Below are 23,579 nucleotides of genomic sequence, written 5' to 3' on the forward strand. Positions count from 1 at the left end.
CGTCTAACCCCGCCGAGAGAATAATAAAGGAATTAGGGCGGCTGTGCAGGCTGTACCGTTATAGGAAGCATAACACGTGGGACATACACCTAAATGCGTTTCAGGAGATCTTAAATGAATTGCCAAATGCCTCCACGATGTTGCCACCAGTGTTAGTGCTAAAGAATAAGGAGCCCCCTAATCGAATCCGGGAAGTCATACCTTGGCCAAAGGAAAGACAACCAAGACACAAGGAGGTCGTTGATCTCACGCTGGAAAATATCAAGAGTGCGGCAGACCGGAGGCAGAAGGCGTACCAAAAGAAAACGAGAAAAATAAAATTCTTCATTGGACAGAAGGTGTGGGTTCGGTCACACAAACTGTCAAACAGAGGTAAGGGAATCTGCAAGAAGTTCCTAAGCCTGTACAATGGTCCGTACCGTGTGTGCCGTATCCCTCATCCGAACACAATAGAAGTACAGACACTGAGGACGAGAAAATCGAGAAGGCTTCATCACGTATCAAACGTAAAACCCCTCATTAAATAAAAACTGTGGAACAATAGAATATAGGTAAAATAGATTTAGAGTATATTGTATGTGTTGTGTGTAAAATGTGTTAGGATAAATTGTATTCCGAGCAATAAGATGTACCATGTGATCAATGAGCAGACAAGTCGCACGTGAAAGTAACGAGAGTAAAGACGAAATTACTCCAGAAGGAGATAAATATGTAAAGAGAAAGATTAATCCGTATCCAGAAGTTGTGTTACAGGAAGGAGCGGTAACCAGAATGAAGAGGAACGATGCAAAAACCTCAAATGAGGTGTACAAAGGAAAAAGGGTGTAAGTTATCGTAGAAACCGGCTGTAGTGGGAGTAGCGGTAATTGTGTGTGTAGGATTTTGTTACTATAAGGCATGTTTTGGTTGTTAATTATATGTGTCGTAGTTGTTACAATAGTGCATGTTTTGTAGTTAATTCTCTGTTATACCTGTTACAGCAGCGCATGTACTGTAAACTAGAGGGGAAGGTTGCCCTAAATGAGAAATTGTGGATGCGAAATGTGTGACGTCACAAGGAATGCTTGCTATGTAGCTAGTAAAGAGTGCCTATGTGTGTATGTTGCATTTATGTGAGAAGAGTGAGAAATGAATGACTGAAGGACGTGGAAGTGTGATAAGTTAGTCTTACGAATACTATAGATAATAATCTAAAACAAATGGAATTCTAGTTCCATCCATTTCTTGTCCATCAGTATAGAAAATATCGTAGATTAATGTTGATTAAAATATTCCTATTATAAAGCCACTGAGGGATCAAATAAGGAATAAAAAATTGTTGTGAATTGATAGGATAATGATTCATGTATGAAAAGGCGGCTAAATTAAAAGCCATGTTAAAATATCATTCGAAGGATAACGCCATAAGGCACAGTAGGAGAAGGAGAGAGAGAAATAGAATCTGAGTAATGTAGGAAGACCTTACGGATTGCTCAGAACAGTCGGGGACTGTGATGGAAAATTTGTCTGAAATGTATCGGTATAGTAAAGCTTCCATGAGTTTAGATTAGCAACCAGGGGAGAATGCAGCCTAGGAGACCGGGTCGCCGATGCAAGCAATTAGCGGCTAGACATCGGGCGAGCGCACGGCACTTGGGATTCCCTAAGTGACGGCCGTTGTCCGCGACTGTGTCAACACGCGCAGGAGGCGATTACCGGGCCTCCCACATGCAGGAGCAAAGCGGTGGCTACCCAGGTAGCCGGCCGCAATCACGGAACAGACGAACAGCGAGCGGCGGTGACCTACATATGCCGAGCGCCCGCGCCAGCAGGTGACACGCCCCCAACTCTGAGGGCGCCGCACAGCAGCAGATGGTAACGGGCAGTCCATATGGACGACCCGTGAGGTGACGCGCTGCCACGCCTGGTAGACATCGTCACAAACAAACCCGGGATGGAAACTGCAGCAAGAGGCTATTCTGCCCTGGAGGTCGACGCCCACCTGACGCGGAAACGCGTGCCACCACGTCCTGAGGCAGCCATCAACGCGAGGCAACATGGGTCCTGGGGAGCTGACAAAGGTGAGGGAGCGGCCTGATGCAAGGAGGCGGCCGACATGATCGACGGAGAGCCTGCAGTCGCTGACACCTGCAGAATAACTTCCTCCCCTGTCCTCCAAGTAGCCCAAAACTGTGGTCCTCCAAGTACCCCGATCCCATAGTGAAGTGCAAGGTGTTTGAAAGTGCCACGTAGATTCAATATGTAGCGCGTGTGTTTACTTTTCAGCAGAACTGATTTTGCATATATTATGGCTAGTTACTAAAGTAAATAGGGAAAGAGATAAAGAAAAAACTTTAACACGTCAATCCAGAAGTGAACGAACGAAATTGCTTAAAGATGTAATGTGATTTACTGAAAATTTCTCCAACTAATAGATTTTGTATGTTTTCTATGCTTCGCAAATGTTTCAAAGTGGGATACAAATGCGAAAAGACGCTAAGAATTTAAATGCCCACAAGCTTAATACCAACTTATCTACACTCCTGGAAATTGAAATAAGAACACCGTGAATTCATTGTCCCAGGAAGGAGAAACTTTATTGACACATTCCTGGGGTCAGATACATCACATGATCACACTGACAGAACCACAGGCACATAGACACAGGCAACAGAGCATGCACAATGTCGGCACTAGTACAGTGTATATCCACCTTTCGCAGCAATGCAGGCTGCTATTCTCCCATGGAGACGATCGTAGAGATGCTGGATGTAGTCCTGTGGAACGGCTTGCCATGCCATTTCCACCTGGCGCCTCAGTTGGACCAGCGTTCGTGCTGGACGTGCAGACCGCGTGAGACGACGCTTCATCCAGTCCCAAACATGCTCAATGGGGGACAGATCCGGAGATCTTGCTGGCCAGGGTAGTTGACTTACACCTTCTAGAGCACGTTGGGTGGCACGGGATACATGCGGACGTGCATTGTCCTATTGGAACAGCAAGTTCCCTTGCCGGTCTAGGAATGGTAGAACGATGGGTTCGATGACGGTTTGGATGTACCGTGCACTACTCAGTGTCCCCTCGACGATCACCAGTGGTGTACGGCCAGTGTAGGAGATCGCTCCCCACACCATGATGCCGGGTGTTGGCCCTGTGTGCCTCGGTCGTATGCAGTCCTGATTGTGGCGCTCACCTGCACGGCGCCAAACACGCATACGACCATCATTGGCACCAAGGCAGAAGCGACTCTCATCGCTGAAGACGACACGTCTCCATTCGTCCCTCCATTCACGCCTGTCGCGACCCCACTGGAGGCGGGCTTCACGATGTTGGGGCGTGAGCGGAAGACGGCCTAACGGTGTGCGGGACCGTAGCCCAGCTTCATGGAGACGGTTGCGAATGGTCCTCGCCGATACCCCAGGAGCAACAGTGTCCCTAATTTGCTGGGAAGTGGCGGTGCGGTCCCCTACGGCACTGCGTAGGATCCTACGGTCTTGGCGTGCATCCGTGCGTCGCTGCGGTCCGGTCCCAGGTCGACGGGCACGTGCACCTTCCGCCGACCACTGGCGACAACATCGATGTACTGTGGAGACCTCACGCCCCACGTGTTGAGCAATTCGGCGGTACATCCACCCGGCCTCCCGCATGCCCAGTATACGCCCTCGCTCAAAGTCCGTCAACTGCACATACGGTTCACGTCCACGCTGTCGCGGCATGCTACCAGTGTTAAAGACTGCGATGGAGCTCCGTATGCCACGGCAAACTGGCTGACACTGACGGCGGCGGTGCACAAATGCTGCGCAGCTAGCGCCATTCGACGGCCAACACCGCGGTTCCTGGTGTGTCCGCTGTGCCGTGCGTGTGATCATTGCTTGTACAGCCCTCTCGCAGTGTCCGGAGCAAGTATGGTGGGTCTGACACACCGGTGTCAATGTGTTCTTTTTTCCATTTCCAGGAGTGTATATGTTGTATGAAATTCAATTCATTATATAATTTGTTTAAATTGTTCAATTTCAAGAATTTAGGTGTTTTGGTAGATCTTGTGAAATATTTCAAAGTGGGACACACTGGCAACAGCACTTTAATAATTCAAGTGCCCACAAAGATTTAAATGTCTAGTATATAAGAACTGATTATGTTTGTCGAAAAATTTAAAGTTTTCACTCATGTTACATTTGAAAAACGGATGCTTGGCCTAGATGATAGGTAAAATTTGTGTTACATTGAAATATTAATGGTAAATTGTATATGTTTCAATGATGATGTTTAAGAGGGGCATAGGCCCATATGTTTATGTGTTAATAGCTGCATAATGCTCTCAGAAAGAGACAACTATGTGTGAGGGTTTTGAATGTTAAGTTTTGTAGTCTGAGCTTTGAATTTGAATACTATGTTCTAAGGGACAGATGAGGAGGATGTGTAATTAACTCAGTAAAGAATCAGATAGATAAATAACACACCTCTGACCACTCGACCACTAGGTTAAAAAAAAAAAGCATGAAAGTGCCGTTCCAAAAGCAAGGACACTTGCTGCCCATTTTTTCGTCAGAAGGGGAGGGTTATGTAACGGCTCCATGTAAGCCGCTACATGGCTCGACCCCACAACTAAAGACACCTGAGTGCCCTTCCAACACTCAGGGAAGAGTCTGATGATAATTAGTAAGATAGGGTTATTTAAATATAGACGATCATTTTAATATTAGATATGGTAATTGTGTGCAAGGTGTGAATGCGAACGTATGATGAGGTATGCGTGAGACGTCGGCTGTGGGTGTGCTATAGGCATAGTGGAAGTGTAGCCAACCTCGAATCTAGTAGAGCGCGACTGCACTGGACCAGAGAGGCATAAGCTCCACGCGCGTCATTAGCGCTCGTTAGGTTGGCAAATAACCGTGTGCGGTATCTCTGAGTCCCTGCGGCCACGATGTGTGGACCCAGACGAGGGAGACCGTATCGGGGTTGTTGCTGGGAAGACCTGGGTGAGTAAGCACGCTCTGCTCTATCGCTCAGATAGTTAGCGAAGATTTAGAATTCCATGTTCACTTTGAACTTGGAAGCAGCTTCCATGCTGAGAAAAGCCACTGTGGTATTTCCTAGAATCATCTCGGTTAGGAGAGATAGGGAGATGATTTCTTTTGCCAAGTAATTTCATGGAAATTGTGTTCACTGCACTTGGAAGTGAACAGGCGCTCATTGCCCAGTAATACTCAGAATTGCTCAATTTGCATTTCACTGTGAGTGTGAAGTATATATGCAAAGTGTACTTTATTTAAATGTGTTTATTGACTCCTGATTGTGGAGAGGTTGGTAACGCGTGGTCCGCAGACCCCGTGCATTTCTTGGTGAGAAGCTTCAGCTCGACGTAATCACATTTCGTGATCGAGCTGGATCTTCTACGTAAATTCACGCGTGTGATTTAATTGTTCCTTCATAATATCCAGTAAAACTCGCGGAGTTAGTTAAACGTGAAGACGGGACTTGCCCGAATTAAAGTTACAGTTGGAACCATGTGCTCTCTCCCAATGTTGTCCCACTTGGTGTATGGGAACCTTCCTCTTTTATCTGTTAGACAAAATGAATAGAGTGAATGTTAGTGTGTGTGTGTGTGTGTGTGTGTGTGTGTGTGTGTGTGTGTGTGTGTGTGGCTAAATGATGATAGAAATGTGCAGGCGGTAGTCATTGTCGATTCACGGCACATGTTAGCCGGATGTTTAATTAAGTTTACTTAGATATGATACTATTTGTATCACGCCAGCATTCAGTGATAAGTGAGAGGGAATATTTGAGATGGTAATGTTTATTGAATAAATGTGATTGTGTTATTATATAAATAAGTTACAGTGAATTCTCCCAGCCACACCATATTCCCTTATCATTTCACAGAATATTTCAGTTAATCACCTGTCTATGTCCCACTCATGGGCATATTTCATTTAATAAACTCTGTAAGGTGGTATTAAAACTTCATTATAATAATATTCTAATTCTAACTTGATCAAAACCACCGAACAAAACTTTAGTTTGAGTATTGATGCTTGTTGCTGCAAATGGCCGCCGGCGTCTTCTATAGTACAGGTGCCATTTATAAAATTGAGGAGGCCTGCCGAGGGTGCGGAAAGCAAGTATCATGCAATAGAACTCATTACTTCGGGAGAGTAAAGAGCTAGTTGTGTTTCACAAGAAAGATATTTCTGAATCCGTTTGGGATATTTGTGAATAAATCGTTTTCTTTGAGGTGATTCGTAACACTCGAGCACAGTACATGTTCCAAAATCTACTGCAAGCCTCGCATTTTCTCCCCCTTGCACTAATAGTTTTGCCTTTGCTTTTTCAGATAAACGAGCGAAATAACACAATGAACTATGCATCCATGGTGCACAAGCAACTAGATAAGTGCGGCTGCTCAGAGTACGCTCTCTGAAATACGAAATTTACAGCTTATGCTGTACCAAAAACCGACACTTACATTTTGAAACTGCATAGTCAGCATGGGACGACAGCCACGAAGCGAATGAAACTCAGCATTCGACGTCTACCAGTAAAACGAATGAAAAGGATTCCCAATGTGACGAACATAAACGTGCTTCGAAGCATGAAAATAGACGGGAATGCTATAAAAGTATTCTGGATATGGTGCACAGATACGAGTAAACAATTTGCTAGCTTGGACCCGAGTTTGAACGTTGTATGGAATAGCAGGATTCTAGTTACTCGCTACATCTAAAATGTGCACTTCGGGGACAAAGCACCAATACCGCGCGCGTCAACGATTAATCCCTGGAAACTGCAACTTCAGAATACACCGAGCAAACCCTGGGCTGATGTCATATACAGAGTGTCCGGGGACACTTTCAATTATTTATTGCACACGAACCAAATATTGTACAGATATCATAGATATGTCATTTTGAAGAGAAACACTCAAACTTTCTTTTTCACGCATACCTCCACAGCGTAGTTTGGTAATTTGCTGATTTGACGCAAACATGGCGAGTTCAGGTGCGGAGCGAGGCTTCTGTGTGTTGGAATTCGACAAAAACAAGTGTGCTACAGCTGTTCAACGGATGTTTAGAACCAAGTACGGTAAGAAGCCACCAACAAGGAAGGCCATTTACCACTGGCACACAAGTTACGGCGGGTTGCTTGTGCCCGAGAAAGAGAAGCGGACCTCCCCGTGTGAGTGAAGTGAAAGTGGAGCGCGTACGAGAGACACTCAAAAGGAGTTCTAAGGAATCGGTGCGTTGTGCGTCCCGTGAACTCGAAATGGCTCCAATGGCAATTTGGAAAATCCTACGGCAGAAGCTGTCTGTGAAACCATTCAAATTGGAGCTCGTACAGAAGCTGAGTGACGATGACAAAGAGAAGCGTTTTGAGTTTTGTTCGCAGTTGCAACAACTGAATGAGGATGAGGATGGCATTGTTGATTGCTTAATTTTTAGCGACGCAGCCACATTTCACACTAAAGGGAAGGTGAACAGGCATAATTGTCGAGTCTGGGGTACAAAGCATCCACACGAATGCATTGATTTGAACGTGATTCCCCAAAGCTAAAAGTTTTTTGTGCCTTGTCCCGTCGAAAACTGCACCTCCCATTCTTCTTCACCGAGAGCACTTTCACTGGATATTCCTACTTGGACATGTTGCAGCAATGGCTGATGCCTCAAATGCAGTCGGACTCTCCGTCCAGCTTTCCGCAGGATGGGGCTCCACCCCATTTTCATCGTGAAGGTCGTGGGCACCACAACATGGAGCTGCCTCGTCGATCGATCCGCTGTGCTACAGAAGGGACAGCTGTTTCATGAAATGGCCTCCCCGATCACCAGACTTTTTTCTGCGGGAACACATTAAAGATCTGGTGTATGTACCGCCTCTACCACATGATGTAGCAAAGCTCTGGGAGAAAATACGGAAAGCGACTGCCACAGTCGATGATGCCATGCTGGGAGGGTATGCCAAAAATTCGATTACCGTATTGACGTCTGGCGTGTTACTCTTTCAGAGTTTCTCTTCAAAATGCAATATGTATGACATCTGTACAATGTTTAGTTCTTGTGCAGTAAATAATTGAGTGTTCCCAGACTTAATGTACACCCTGTACTGTCATACGTGACAGTGACTACGTGTAGTCCCGGAATCTGTTTCCTTGCGTGAGAACCTTTCAGCCATCACCCAACAGTTTGCGCTGTCTGATTTATTTAAAAAAATAAATGTTACTGAACTGACATAGAATCGTGAAGCGATCTATACCATTCATTTTACACTTTCATCTGAACCTATTAGTTCGGCTGAAATATTGGTTTTGAGAGCGCAAGCTATGTTTTTTGAATTGACAAGAACATGTCGCTCCTCTCTATGCACTCTGCTGAGAGATCCGAGCTTATGTGTCACTGCTTTCCTTTACAGCTTGGCGTGTACCTAGTGGCAGTATGACTGATTATATTTTCTTATGAACCACGTACCACAAGTGACGATCAGGGTGACTCCGATAATCGCCATTGTTTAGATTCACGTCCAACATTTAACCAGCGATCGGGAGTAAGTAAATCATTGTTTTCATTCACCTAATAGATGGAAAATATTTCTGTATTTTCCTAATATTGACGGTTCAGGAATCGAGTCAAATGTAACTGTATTACGTGTAGCAGATGCTACGTGTTATATTAATATATGTGAGAGTTTGTTTCAGTATTATTCTAATAAACCAGAAGTTTATTTGAATTTTCCAATTTCTTTTCCTTGGTCAGACCGATGCTTCCATCTCGTGATTTTTTGAAAGTAATAATGTGATTAATGTGTGGATTATTAACTTTTGCTGCCTCAATACGATGTCTATGACGAGTCACAGTTGCATAATAGCGTCCATTTTCTTAAAACTAAGGTAAGTCACGCTACCGAACAACGATGCTTCTTATTGTTTTCGGAGGGTGTCGTGTTGTCGGTCTATATATGGGTAATTCTATCTGCGATTTAACTTTTTACTCTCTTATCTAAGGGCAGTAACTAGCCGTTAAGCAGTCTTCATAGATTTTTTATCGAGTCACACCAGGTTCCGCCGTTGCGCAATATATGTATTCGTGTCAGTCGACCTTTGTTTCGATTTAGTCAGATTCTGGTCATTGATATAGATATCTTCTTTCAGCAGACGTCGTACAATGTTAAGACAGAGAACAAGGTTTACACAATTCACAGACCGATGGCGCGTCCCTGAGGCTAAATGAGAGAAAATGACATGATAAAAATAGGGAACCCTATTCGGCGAAATTAATGCTGAGAGCGAGAGAGAAAGAAACAGAGTGAGACCGAAAATTAAGCTGTTTGATAACATCAGAAGAGGCCCCTCACAGGATCGACGAGGAAAGGAATATACGAGACACGTTCAGAAAATAGTGACCATAACGGGCTGTAGTTTTGCGTTTTCTGAGGTTTAGTGATACTGAGTGGTAGAGGGAGATCCCCTGACCAGAGCGAGCATCCCAGGAGCGCGGTAGTAAACTCACGTCGTAGTATCCAGCCAGGTGAGAGATGCCGGTAGGAAATCCCGCCAAGTGCGAGCCACGTGCTGCGATCCGCTTCCTACTCCCTGAAGGAATAACACCTACCGAGATTTGTTCGGAATCAAAGCGGCTTACGGCGCTGTGAACAGAACGAGTATGTTTAAGTGGTACAGGAAGTTTAGTGGAGCCGTAACGGATGTTCAAGAAGAACAGAGGGGGTGGAAGACCTTCCATTTTGACTGATGAGTTGGTCCAAAATTTTGATGACTCTGTTCATGAAGACCGCCTATTGACAGTAGATGAAATTTCTGCGATATTGCCAGAACTCTATTATCTGAGAAACTAACAAAAGCGCTGGGATACCGGAAACTGTGCGCAAGATATGTCCCAAAACAACTGACAGAGCAGCACAAGAAAAATTGGGTCAATAGCGCCCACGAGATTCTTGAGCGACCTGAATTGGAAGGTGAGGATTTTCTGAGCTTTTTTGTGACTGGAGATGAAACGTGGCTGGCTCATTACAAGACTGAGCCAAAAAGATGGTCATCGCAGTGGTGTCACAGCAGTTGCCCATGTGCCAATAAGTTCAAAACCACAATTTCGAGCAAAAAAATCATGACCACAGTGATTTTAGACGAGAAAGGGATCACTTTGGTCGAATTTATGACTCAGGGGGAGACCATCAATGCAAAATGACATTGTCAGACCCTTAAAAAACTCAAAAGGAACATTCAAAACAAAATGACGGTAATGCTGATTAGAGGAGCGTATTTGTGGCACGACAACACCCGTCCTCACACGGCCTTAGCCATCAAGGCGCCCTTGCGCTCATCTGGTTGGGATGTTTTGAACCCCCTCTCGTAGTGCCCTGACTTGGCGCCTTCAGATTGGTGGTTGGTCGTGGTTAGTGTTTAACGTCCCGCCGACAACGAGGCCATCAGAGACGGAGCGCAAGCTCGGGTTAGGGAAGGATTGGAAGGGAAATCGGCCGTGCCATTTCAAAGGAACCATCCCGGCATTTGCCTGAAATGATTTAGGGAAATCACGGAAAACCTAAATCAGGATGGCTGGAGACGGGATTGAACCGTCGTCCTCCCGAATGCGAGTCCAGTGTGCTAACCACTGCGCCACCTCGCTCGGTCGCCTTCAGATTGGCATCGTCTCACCTCGCTGAAGGCACAAATGAGTGGGATTAAATTTTCAACCGATGAGCAGGTGCAGAAAGAAGTTCCGAAGTGCGGGAAGGAGCAGGCGGGAGCTTTCTTAGATGTGGACATACAGAAGCTTTTGCCACGGCTCACCAAATATACTGAACGGCATGTCGCTTATGTGGAAAAATATCTGAAATATCTTGAAATTTTTTTCAAAAGCTCTTTCTTAAAAAAAATATAAAAATCTAGTACTCTTATTTTCTGAACATGCCTCGTATGGATGATAGGACATCTGTGAAAACATTTGGGAATGACTGGTGTAAAATAATTAAGCAGTCTTACCTACAATACTTATTTGGTACTAGAGGTAGCAGTGTTGCGTTGTTGTGATCTTTATTCCGAAGACTGATCTGATGCTGCTCTCCACGCTACGCTATCCTGTGCAAGCCTTTTCATCTTTGAATAACTTCCGCAATCTAGAGCCTTGTCAATCTGCTTATGTCTCTTGGTCCTCCTCTGCAAAAAATTACAAGAATGCAATATGTAAAATTAGTTTCCCGTAAAAGTAAAACCTGAGACAGGTCGCTCCTCTTGGTGCACCTTGGGTAACACTACCCATGGTGTTATAAAAAGCCGGCCGGTGTGGCCGAGCGGTTCTGGGCGCTTCAGTCTGGAACCGCGCGACTGCTACGGTTGCAGGTTCGAATCCCGCCTCGGGCATGGGTATGTGTGTTGTCCTTAGGTTAGTTCGGTTGAAGTAGTTTTTAGTTCTAGGGGACTGATGACCTCAGAAGTTAAGTCCAATAGTGCTCAGAGCCATTTGAACCATTTTTGTTACAAAAACCTCTAATGTGTATTTAAGCAACAAAAGGATAATTGGAGTCGTTTTTCCTGATCACTTACGATAGAAAAACTTTTTAGAGCTTCGACTTGAACCAAATAGGCTACCACGTGGTTTGAACGGGAGAACTGCGTTCCTTCTCTGCAAGCGGGAGACTTAAGGTGCTGCGTCCCGAACGCCAACGCATGTGCCGCCACGGAGGCGGGCACTGAGATTAGAATGATAAGAGCTAAAAGAGAACACTGTTACTCTGAAGCGAAGAGATTGAGACAGCAGTGGAAAGCGAGCCGGACTGTATCCATGCAATCAGAAGACTGAAGATATTCCTCACACCAAATTTAAGAAAAATAAAAAATCCATACATAAAATCATGAACTGCAATTTTTTCTCCAGCAGTCTGGCTTTCGTATCGTAAGCTACCTAGCACTTCAGCATAACGCCGTACGAGCAAATGTTTGTTTGACAGGACATTTACTGCTTGTAGCCGCCAAGCCGCCTCGCGCCGAGTCAACAGCGTCTCAGCTGCGGCCGCCAAGTAGAGCAGACGGCAGGCGGCAGAGGGGAGAGGTTTGGCAAGCCTGTCTTCGCCGCACTGTGCCGCGCTGTCGTGGCTGGCAGCCGCCCCGGGGCAGCGCAAGGTGCAGCCGGCTGACTGCCTGTTGGCGGTGAAAGACAGGTCTTCACTCACTGTTTACAAACCTAGCAGCCACGCGCCGCCGACACTGACAGTGCAGCTCAGCGTCTCTACTGTGTTACTGCCACGCATCTTAATCCACATCAACACTACAGGCCATTAAAATAGCTACACCACGAAGATCACGTGCTAAAGATGCGAAATTTAACCGACAGGAAGAAGATGCTGTGATATGCAAATGATTAGCTTTTCAGAGCATTCACACAAGGTTGGCGCCGGTGGCGACGCCTACAACGTGCTTACATGAGGAAAGTTTCCAACCGATCTCCCATTCACAAACAGCAGTTGACCGGCGAACGTTGTTGTGATGCCTCGTGTAAGGAGGAGAAATGCGTACCATCACGTTTCCGACTTTGATGAAGGTCGGATTGTAGCCTATCGCGATTGCGGTTTATCATATCGTGACATTGCTGCTCGCGTTGGTCGACATCCAATGACTGTTAGCAGAATATGGAATCGGTGGGTTCAGGAGGGTAATACGGAACGCCGTACTGGATCCCTACGGCGTCGTATCACCAGCAGTCGAGATGACAGGCATTTTATCCGCATGGCTGTAACGGATCGTGCAGCCACGTCTCGATCCATGACTCAACAGATAGGGACGTTTCCAAGACAACAACCATCTGCACGAACAGTTCGATGACGTTTGCAGCAGTATGGACTATCAGCTCGGAGACCATGGCTGCGGTTACCCTTGACGCTGCATCACAGACAGGGGCGCCTGCGATGGTGTACTGAATGACGAACCTGGGTGCATGAATGGTAAAATGTCATTTTTTTCGGATGAATCCAGGTTCTGTTTACAGCATCATGATGGTCGCATCCGTGTTTGGCGACATCGCGGTGAACGCACATTGGAAGCGTGTATTCGTCATCGCCATACTGGCGTATCACCCAGCGTGATGGTGTGGGGTACCATTGGTCACACGTCTCGGTCACCTCTTGTTCGCATTGACGGCACTTCGAACAGTGTACGTTACATTTCAGATGTGTTAAAACCAGTGGCTCTACCCTTCATTCGATCCCTGTGAAACCCTACATTACAGCAGGGTAATACACGACCGCATGTACCAGGTCCTGTACGGGCCTTTCTGGATACAGAAAATGTTCGACTGCTGCCCTGGCCAGCACATTCTCCAGATCTCTCAGCAATTGAAAAGGTCTGGTCAATGGTGGCCGAGCAACTGGCTCATCACAATACGCCATTCACTACTCCTGATGAACTGTCGTATCGTGTTGAAGCTCCATGGGCAGCTGTACCTGTACACGCCATGCAAGCTCTGTTTGACTCAATGCCCAGGCGTATCAAGAGCGTTATTGCGGCCAGAGATGGTTGTTCTGGGTACTGATTATTCAGGATCTATGCACCCAAATTGCGTGAAAATGTAATCACATGTCAGTTCTAGTATAATATACTTGCCCAATGAATACCCGTTTATCAACTGCATTTCTTCTTGGTGTAGCAATTTTAATTGCCAGTTGTTTGTTGTTGTGGTCTTCAGTCCTGAGACTGGTTTGATGCAGCTCTCCATGCTACTACTCTATCCTGTGCAAGCTTCTTCATCTCCCAGTACTTACTGCAACCTACATCCTTCTGAATCTGCTTAGTGTATTCATCTCTTGGTCTCCCTCTACGGTTTTTACCCTCCATGCAGCCCTCCAATGTTAAATTTGTGATCCCTTGATCCCTCAGAACATGTCCTACCAACCGGTCCCTTCTTCTACTCAAGTTGTGCCACAAACCCCTCTTCTCACCAATTCTATTCAATACCTCCTCATTAGTTATGTGATCTACCCATCTAATCTTCAGCATTCTTCTGTAGCACCACATTTCGAAAGCTTCTATTCTCTTCTTGTCCAAACTATTTATCGTCCATGTTTCACTTCCATACATGGCTACACTCCATACAAATACTTTCAGAAACGACTTCCTGACACTTAAATCTATACTCGATGTTAACACATTTCTCTTCTTCAAAAACGCTTTCCTTGCCATTGCCAGTCTACATTTTATATCCTCTCTACTTCGACCATCATCAGTTATTTTGCTCCCCAAATAGCAAAACTCATTTACTACTTTAAGTGTATCATTTCCTAATCTAATTCCCGCAGTATCACCCAACTTAATTCGACTACATTCCGTTACCCTCGTTTTGCTTTTGTTGATGTTCATCTAATACCCTCCTTTCAAGACACTGTCCATTCCGTTCAATTGCTCTTCCAAGTCCTTTGCTGTCTTTCACAGAATTACGAAGTCATCGGCGAACCTCAAAGTTTTTATTTCTTCTCCATGGATTTTAATACCTACTCCGAATTTTTCTTTTGTTTCCTTTACTGCTTGCTCAATATACAGATTGAATAACACCGGGGAGAGGCTACAACCCTGTCTAACTCCCTTCCCAACCACTGCTTCCCTTTCATGTCCCTCGACTCTTATAACTGCCATCTGGTTTCTGTACAAATTGTAAATAGCCTTTCGCTCCCTGTATTTTACCCCTGCCACCTTCAGAATTTGAAAGAGGGTATTCCAATAAACATTGTCAAAAGCTTTCTCTAAATCTACAAATGCTAGAAACGTAGGTTTGCCTTTCCTGAATCTAGCTTCTAAGATAAGTCGTAAGGTCAGTATTGCCTCACGTGTTCCAATATTTCTACGGAATACAAACTGATCTTCCTCGAGGTCAGCTTCTACTAGTTTTTCCATTAGTCTGTAAAGAATTCGCGTTAGTATTTTGTAGCTGTGACTTATTAAACCGACAGTTCGGTAATTTTCACATCTGTCACACCTGCTTTCTTTGGGATTCTTGAAGTCTGAGGGTATTTCGCCTGTTTCTTACATCTTGCTCACCAGATGGTAGAGTTTTGTCAGGACTGGCTCTCCCAAGGCCGTCAGTAGTTCTAATGGAATGCTGTCTACCCCTGGGGCCTTGTTTCGACTCAGGTCTTTCAGTGTTCTGTCAGACTCTTCCCGCAGTATCATATCTCCCATTTCATCTTCATCTACATTCTCTTCCATTTCCATAATATTGTCCTCAAGTACATCGCCCTTGTATAGACCCTCTATATACTCCTTCCACCTTTCTGCTTTCCCTTCTTTGCTTAGAACTGGGTTTCCATCTGAGCTCTTGATATTCATACAAATGGTTCTCTTTTCTCCAAAGGTCTCTTTAATTTTCCTGTGGGCAGTATCTATCTTACCCGTAGTGAGACAAGCCGCTACATCCTTACATTTGTCCTCTAGCCGTCCCTGCTTAGCCATTTTGCACTTCCCGTCGATCTCATTTTTGAGACGTTTGTATTCCTTTTTGCCTGCTTCATTTACTGCGTTTTTATATTTTCTCCTTTCATCAATTAAATTCAATATTTCTTCTGGTACCCAAAGATTTCTACTAGCCCTCGTCTTTTTACCTACTTGATCCTCTGCTGCCTTCACTACTTCATCCCTCAGAGCTACCTTTTCTTCTTCTACTGTATTTCTTTCCCCCATTCCTGTCAATTGTTCCCTTATGCTCACCCTGAAACTCTGTACAACCTCTGGCTTAGTCAGTTTATCCAGGTCCCATCTCCTTAAATTCCCACATTTTTGCAGTTTCTTCAGATTTAATCTACAGTTCATAACCAATAGATTGTGGTCAGAGTCCACATCTGCCCCTGGAAATGTCTTACAATTTAAAACCTGGTTCCTAAATCTCTGTCTTACCATTATATAATCTATCTGATACTTTCTACTATCTCCAGGATTCTTCCATGTATACAGCCTTCTTTTATGATTCTTGAACCAAGTGTTAACTATGATTAAGTTATGCTCTGTGCAAAATTCTGCCAGACGGCTTCCTCTTTCTTAGTAGTGTATATCATACCCCGCAGGCCACCTAACGTCGTGTGGCGGAGGGTAGTACTACTGAAAACTACTACTGACACCCCCTTCCCCGTTCCACTCGCGAATTTTGCGTGGGAAGAATGATTGTCGGCAAGTCTCCATACTAGCTCTAATTGCTCGGACTTTCTCGTCGCGGTAATTTTTGTGGGAGGAAGTAAAATGTTGTATGGCTCTCCGCGGAGAGGGCTCTCTCCAAATTTCAACACAAAACCTCTCCGTATGCGCAACGCCTCTCTTGTGGCATCCGCCACTGGAGCTGGGTATATCTGGAACACTTTCGTGCGGACTAAAGTATCAGTGACAAAATGCGCCGCTCTTCTATCACTCCTACCTGGTAAAATTGGTTGGGTTGTGTTGGGGAAAAGACCAAACAGCGAGGTCATCGGTCTCATCGGATTAGGAAAGGACGGGGAAAGAAGTCGGCCGTGCCCTTTCAAAGGAACCATCCCGCCATTTGCCTGGTCCGATTTAGGGAAATCACGGGAAACCTTACTCAGGATGGCCGGACGCGGGATTGAACCGTCGTCCTCCTGAATGCGAGTCCAGTGCGCTAACCACTGCGCCACCTCGCACGGTTTGCCTGGTAAGGGTCCCATACTGATGAACAGTACTCAAGAATCAGTCGAAAAACTGCCTTCATAGGCACATCTTTAGTGGATGAGTTACATTTAGTTAAGATTCTTCCTGTGAATCTGTCTGGCGTCTGTTTTTCCTGCTATTTCTTTCATGTAGTCATTCCACTTAAGGTTGCTACCTATACTGCTAGACATTTAACGGTAGATACTGTTTCCAGCAATTTGTCTCAATAGTGTAGCTGTACAGAATACATTCATCTACATTCAGGGCCAACTGACAGAGCCTGCACCATTCTCCAATTTTCTGCAGGTCATTCTACAAATCTATACTGTCTTCTGGCGTTACTGCTTTCTTGCAGACAACCGCACCATATGAGCACATTCTTCCGACGCTTTCTACTAAATTATTTATATACATAGTAAAAAATAATTATCCTACATTGTTGCGGTACTCCGGAAATTACCTTTAGATCTGTCGACTTTGTTCCGTTAAGAGAGACATGTTGAGTTCTATCTGCAATGAAGTCTTAACTCCAGTCGCAAATCCGGTCCGATACTCAGTAAGCTTGTATTTTTCCACTAAACGGCAGGTGCAAATGCGTTCCTCAAGTCAAGGAACACGGCATCCACCTGAGCGCCGTTGTCGACAGTGCTGTGTATCTCATGGAGGAACAGAGCGAGCTGAGTTTCGCAAAATCTCTGTTTGCGGAATCCGCGGTGATTTTTTTGGTGAAGTTCGTCGTTCTCCAAAAACGCCATAATTCTTTAACATAAAACATGTTCCATAATTCTAAAACAGATTTAAGTCAACGACAACGACATAGGCCTGTAATAAATGTCTATCTGCCCTACGACCATTCTTGGAAAATGGAATGACCTGAGTTTTTTCTTCTATTTTTTCCCAGTCGCTAATTACCCGTCGTTACTTTAGCGATCTACGAGAAACTGCTGCTATAAGGGAACAAGTTCTTTCGCATAATATCTGTAGAATGTTACAGGTATCTCATCTGCTCTTGATGCCTTTCCACTACGAAGCGAGTTTCGTTCCTTTTCTGTTCCATGAGCGATTATCTTGTATTGTATTGTATTGCATTGCACTGGAGACCTAGAAACGACAGAGGTGCTTCCTGCCCGCCGTAGCGCTCAGTGGTTCACAACACCACAACAGGCTACAGCAGTCCAGTCATCCCACCGCCGCCCCACACCGAACCACAGGGTTATTGTGCGGTTCGGCCCCCGGCCTCCGGGAACGTCCCACACCAGACGAGTGGAACCCCAAATGTTTGCGTGGTAGAGTAATTATGGTGTACGCGTACGTGGAGATAGTGTTTGCGCAACAATCGCCGACATAGTGTAACCGAAGCGGAATAGGGGGAACCAGAGCGCAATCGCCGAGGTAGAAGGAAAACCGCCTTAAAAACCATCCACAGGCTGGCCGGCACACCGGACCTCCACACTAATCGCCCGAAAAGCGGTTATCTTTATATCTGGCGTTTCAACGGTCGTGCTATGATTGAATGAAGGGGCCGTGTTACGATATTCCACGGTGAAACAATTTCAGAAGAAGGAATTCAGTATTTGGGCCTTCTCTCTGTTATCTTCCGTTTCGATTCCAGTATGGTCTCTGAGTGAATGAATAGAGGTTTTCGAATCGCTTATTGATTTTACGTAAGACTTCTTATTGTTTTTACTCACCTTCACGCACCTACCAGACAGTTGTAAAGGAAAGGACATTTAGAATTATGAAACATGTGCATAGTCTTCACACATGAAGAACATATTCTAAGTTCAAACATAGTAACTGCCGATCATCATGAATTTGAAAAACGCTGATCAGGTGAAAGCGAACTCGCATGCATCTTCTTGCCTATTCTAAAGCTCAGTAAAAGATCTTCCTAAAAGGTCTTTTTGAAGTCTTTGACACTGAACTGTAACAGCGCTTTTGTCAGACACATCTTGCACTAAATGTCTTACATAATATTAAAGTGCAGTACCAGTTTTTATAATATAATGGGCCATCACAAAGTTTCTGTTCGAAGACAGTACAGCCTAGATCCTAATGAGGCAATGTCTCTGTGAGCACTGAGGCAATCATCCTACCGAAACACCAGTTGGAAGACACTCCTATTGCGTGAAGTAGTCCGTAACTCCTGCTGCACATCCTTGTTCGACAGGTATCGTAGACCCTTCGAGGACTTTTATAAGAGACCGAAGGCTTGATAAACACATTTGAAGAGGTAAGGACTTTAGGAAGGGTTCTCAAGTTTCTCCCACTGGGCGTAACATCCGCGTTACGGCATGAGCTCTATGGGGACGTGCGTTTACACGAAGCAGCAGTACCCCTTGCCGCACTTTTCCACAACGGTGGGTTTCGACAGACATGCTGTCCCATACACATTCATCATTCTCCGATGGATGTCTACCGGTGTTTGTCCTTCGGCAGCCAGGGAAAGAATAACAGCATGTTGGTCCATTTTGGACGCATTTTAGACTAACGTAGCTATAGTTCACATTTCCGCATTTGTCGCACGTACGTGAGAAAGAAACGTATGCCTACTCGTCGTTGCATATATATATATAAGCGTATTCGCTGCAGCAACTCCCTCAAACGGAAACTTTTTCGTCGTCCTTTATGCACTGCCAGTTGTGCTTGGGTGTTTTCGTAAGCTGTACCGAGGAGATTGATACCGAAGTACGAGAATTTGAAATGCTTCATTTATCGAAGCTCTTCTGTTTATCCACCCGTTAATCATTTTCGTGGTATGCACACTATCAGGAACATTATTTTCGCGGGCATTTTACGTCTTTTACCTCGATATCTGCAGTTTTTCCCACACGTCTTTCATTTTTTTGCCCTTCCAAGCAATATACTCACACTGCCATTTCAATTAATTACTTTTGTTCCAGCGGTTAATAATTTGGCATCCATTCCGAACAGCTAGGACGAAAAACTTTACATCGGTGTAATGGCGACTCTTTAGTCAAAGAAGTCCTATGCATGATTTATGACAAAATTATGCACACTGTAATACTCGCATTAGAGCCACGGGTAGAGATAATCGGGTACATTCAGGGTTCACATGCTTTCGAAGAATCGAACAAGGAATAATCGTCGGAAGGACTCATTCAGCAAATAGAAAAGTCAAAACAGCTTTCGGTGAAATTAAAAGCAAAGGCGGCAACATTAAGACCGCAAGAGAAATGGCACTTTTAAACGAAGAGAAGGGAGTGGACAGATGGAAAGTGTATACTGAAGGCTTCTTGCTAGAGGGAGAATAAGTATGACAACAGAAGAAGTAATGGCTATCGATATGGTAGACATGAGGTATACAGTGTTAGTATGAAAGTGTTAGTAGGAAAGTTAAGAAAGGAAGGAAAATATTTTTGCTTAGCAAGAGTGAAATGGTACCAACAGCAGATTATGTGAATAGTCAGCAACAACTATTCAGTGCTGAGGACGAAGGTGTGGAGAGCAAATGGCAGAAATTCAAAAGTATTTTTCAGTATGCCTTGGACAGGCATGTTCCGAGCAAGGAATAAATGGATGTGTAAGACACACCTTGGTTTAACAGCCGAGTTAGAAAACCGCTAAGTAAACAAACAAAGAGAGCATCGCCGGCCGGAGTGGCCGAGCGGTCTAGGCGCTTCAGTCTGGCACCGCGCGACCGCTACGGTCGCAGGTTCGAATCCTGCCTCGGGCATGGATGTGCGTGATGTCCTTAGGTTAGTTAGGTTTAAGTAGTTCTAAGTTCTAGAGGACTGATGACCTCAGATGTTAAGTCCCATAGTGCTCAGAGCCATTTGAACCAAAGAGAGCATCCTGTTTTCAAAAGAAGCCAAAAACTAGCTGACAAACAAAAGCTGAACAAAGCGAAAATGAGTCTAAGGAGAGCAATGAAAGAAGCGTTCATTGACTTTGAAAGTAAAATTTTCGCAACCGGTATGACTAAATGCCCTAAGAGGTTTTGATCTTACTTAATATCAATAACAGGTTAGAAATATCTATTCGGTATCTCAGTGACCATAATGTCGGTGAAACGGAAAATGACAGAGAGAAGGCCGAAATTCTCGATTCGGTCCTCCAAAATTGTTTCACCACGGAGGATCGCAATATGGACCCTCCTTTCATTCATCGTACGAACTTGGAAACGGAAGATATTGAGATAGCTGATTTCAGAAAAGAAAAACCGCTATAATTGTTTTTTAGTGGAAAGGCGCTACGACCAGATAAGATCCCTGTAAGACTCGCCAGAGATTATGCGAAATAACTTGCTCCCATCCTAGCAGCAGTTTTTCGTAGGTCACTGGAGCAACGATGAATACCTAGCAACTGCAAAAAAAAAAGTGCAGGTGATTCCCGTTTTCAGAGAAGTGTCGTAGGACGGATGCACGTAGTTATAGGCCTATATCGTTGACGTCAGTCTATTGTAGAATTATGCAACATGTTTTATGCTCATGAACTACGACGTTTCTGGAGAACGAATATCTTCTCTATAAAAATCAACATAGATTTCACGAATAGAGATCTTGAGAAACTCACCGGATTTGCGACTGGATTCAAGCCTTCTTTGGAGGTACAACTCAACACGTCACTCTTACTGGAACAACATCGACAGACATAAAGGTAACTTCTGGAGGACCCCAAGGATGTGTGAAACGACGATTACTGTTTACACTGTAGATAAATCATATAGTAGAAAGTATCGGAAGCTCTTTAAGACCTAAGTAACACAGTTCTAGAGACTTTATTGGTCTCATACAGATATGATTTTATGTATATGGACTGAAGCGCGAGTGAAAATTTGTACAATGTCTGGGAATCGAATCCGGGTCTTCTGCTTACTAAGCAGGTGCGTTAACCACGAAGCCATCATAGCACAGAGGTTTACACAACTGCACGGACTTTCATGGTACGCCTCTCTCCTCAATCCAAGTTCCCTCTGCCGCCCAGTATACTTTAAATTCCCCGTTGCACATCAACAGACTTGCCGAGGTTCTCCATGTTCTGGAATAGCACCTCAGCATTGAATGTAAATTTGGCATACAACCTGAAATTATGCAAATGAAATGATGCAGTGCCAAGTACGGAAATGAGCGTTTGGCGTCATTGGCCGGGAGGCCCCTTCCGGAGCAAATCCGGCCGCCTTGGTGCAGGTCTTATTACATTCGACGCCACATTGGGCGACCTGCGCGCCGGATGGGGGTGAAAGGATGACGAAGACAACACCCAGTCCCTGAGTGGGGAAAATCTACGACCCAGCCGGGAACCGAACCCGGGCCTGTAGGACGACAATCCGTCACGCTGAGCACTCAGCTGTCGGAGCGGACAGTACCAGATATGGTTTTATGCATATAGACTGAAACTGTTTCAGTGTATACACATAAACTCTTTAAGACTGTTCGTAGATAATACGTTTGCCCATAAAAAAGTAGTAACTCCAGAACGCAGTATGGACGTATAGAGCGTTCTGCAGAGAATTGATAAATGGTGCAGGAATTAGAAGTTGGCCTGGAACGTAAATAAATGTAACATATTGCGCACACATAGGAAATGAAATACACTACTGAACTTTTGATCACAAATTGCTAGAAACAGTTTCTACAGTCAAATATCTAGGAACAACTGTCCAGAGCGACATTAAGTGGAACGGCCACAGAAAACAAATACGTAGTAGGAAAAGCAGATGCCAGACCGAGATTCATAGGAATAATCTTCAGGAACTGTAACTCTTCTACGAAAGACGCAGCTTATAAGGCGCTTGTTCGACCGTTTCTTAAGTACTCTTAATCAGTCTGGGATCCTTAGCAGGCACGACTAATAGAAGAGACAGAGAAGATTCAACGAAGAGCGGCGCGTTTCCTCACGGGATCGTTTAGTCGGCATGATAACGTTACGAGGATACTCAACAAACTCCAGAAGCAAAAACTTAAAAGAGGCGTTGTGCAGTGCTGAAATTTCGAGAGAACACTTTCCGGGAAGAGTCCGACAACATATTACTGCCTTCCACGTACATCTTGTGAAATGACTAAGACGAGAAAATTCTAGAAATTAGAGCTAATACAGAGGCTTACCGACAATTATTCTGCCCATGTACAACTCACAAGTGAGACAGTGAAGGAGGGATCAGTTAGTGGTACAAGAAATACCCTCCACCACACACCGTCAGATGGCTTGCCGAGTATTGATGTAGATTTGAGCCTGGAAATATAGCATCAGACTTCTTGAAAAATATCATCCACATTATTCGACAGACTGTAAGGGCAGATAATTACGGGAATTATGGCACAATCAGTTTAAAGTCAAGTATTAAAGGGAACGCCAACGGCCTTGCTGCAATGGTAACGCCGGTTCCCGTCAGGTCAGCAAGGTCACTGTCAGGCTTGGCTAACAGCTGGATGAGTGACCGCACGGGGTGCCGAACGCTGTTGGCAAGTGCGGTGTTGACTGAGAAGTAGCGGGTCCGGTCACGAAAACTGACAACGGCGAGGAGACTGGTGTGCTGGCCATATGTCCCTCCTTATCCGCATCCATTGACGCATTTCACCTTGGCGTGGATCCCGCAGAGTGGTTGGTGGGTCACGTCGTCCATAGATAGTCCTTTTCAATCCATCCCAGGCATGTTGGATAGGGTTCATGTCTTGAGAACATGCTGGCCACTCTAGTCCAGCGATCTAGTTGATCTGAAGGAAATGTACCACGCTGCATGGTGATGTGGTTGGAAAGATGGACCTCGCCATGGACGTCGGGAGTGAAGTTGCGCATCATGCAGCCTATTGCGCTCAGTTTGAGTCGTAACACGACGTCCTGTGGCTGCAGTAGACACATTATTCAACATGATGGCGTTGTTGTCCAGGTTCCCCCGAGCCATAATCGATAGGAAGCAGTCATCCAGTGCAGTAGTAGCCCTTGGGCAGGCTGAGCGAGGCATGTCATCGACAGTTCTGTCTCTCTGTATCTCCTCCAT

The sequence above is a fragment of the Schistocerca americana genome, chromosome 3 (assembly GCF_021461395.2).
Source record: "Schistocerca americana isolate TAMUIC-IGC-003095 chromosome 3, iqSchAmer2.1, whole genome shotgun sequence".
Taxonomy (NCBI): Eukaryota; Metazoa; Arthropoda; class Insecta; order Orthoptera; family Acrididae; genus Schistocerca; species Schistocerca americana.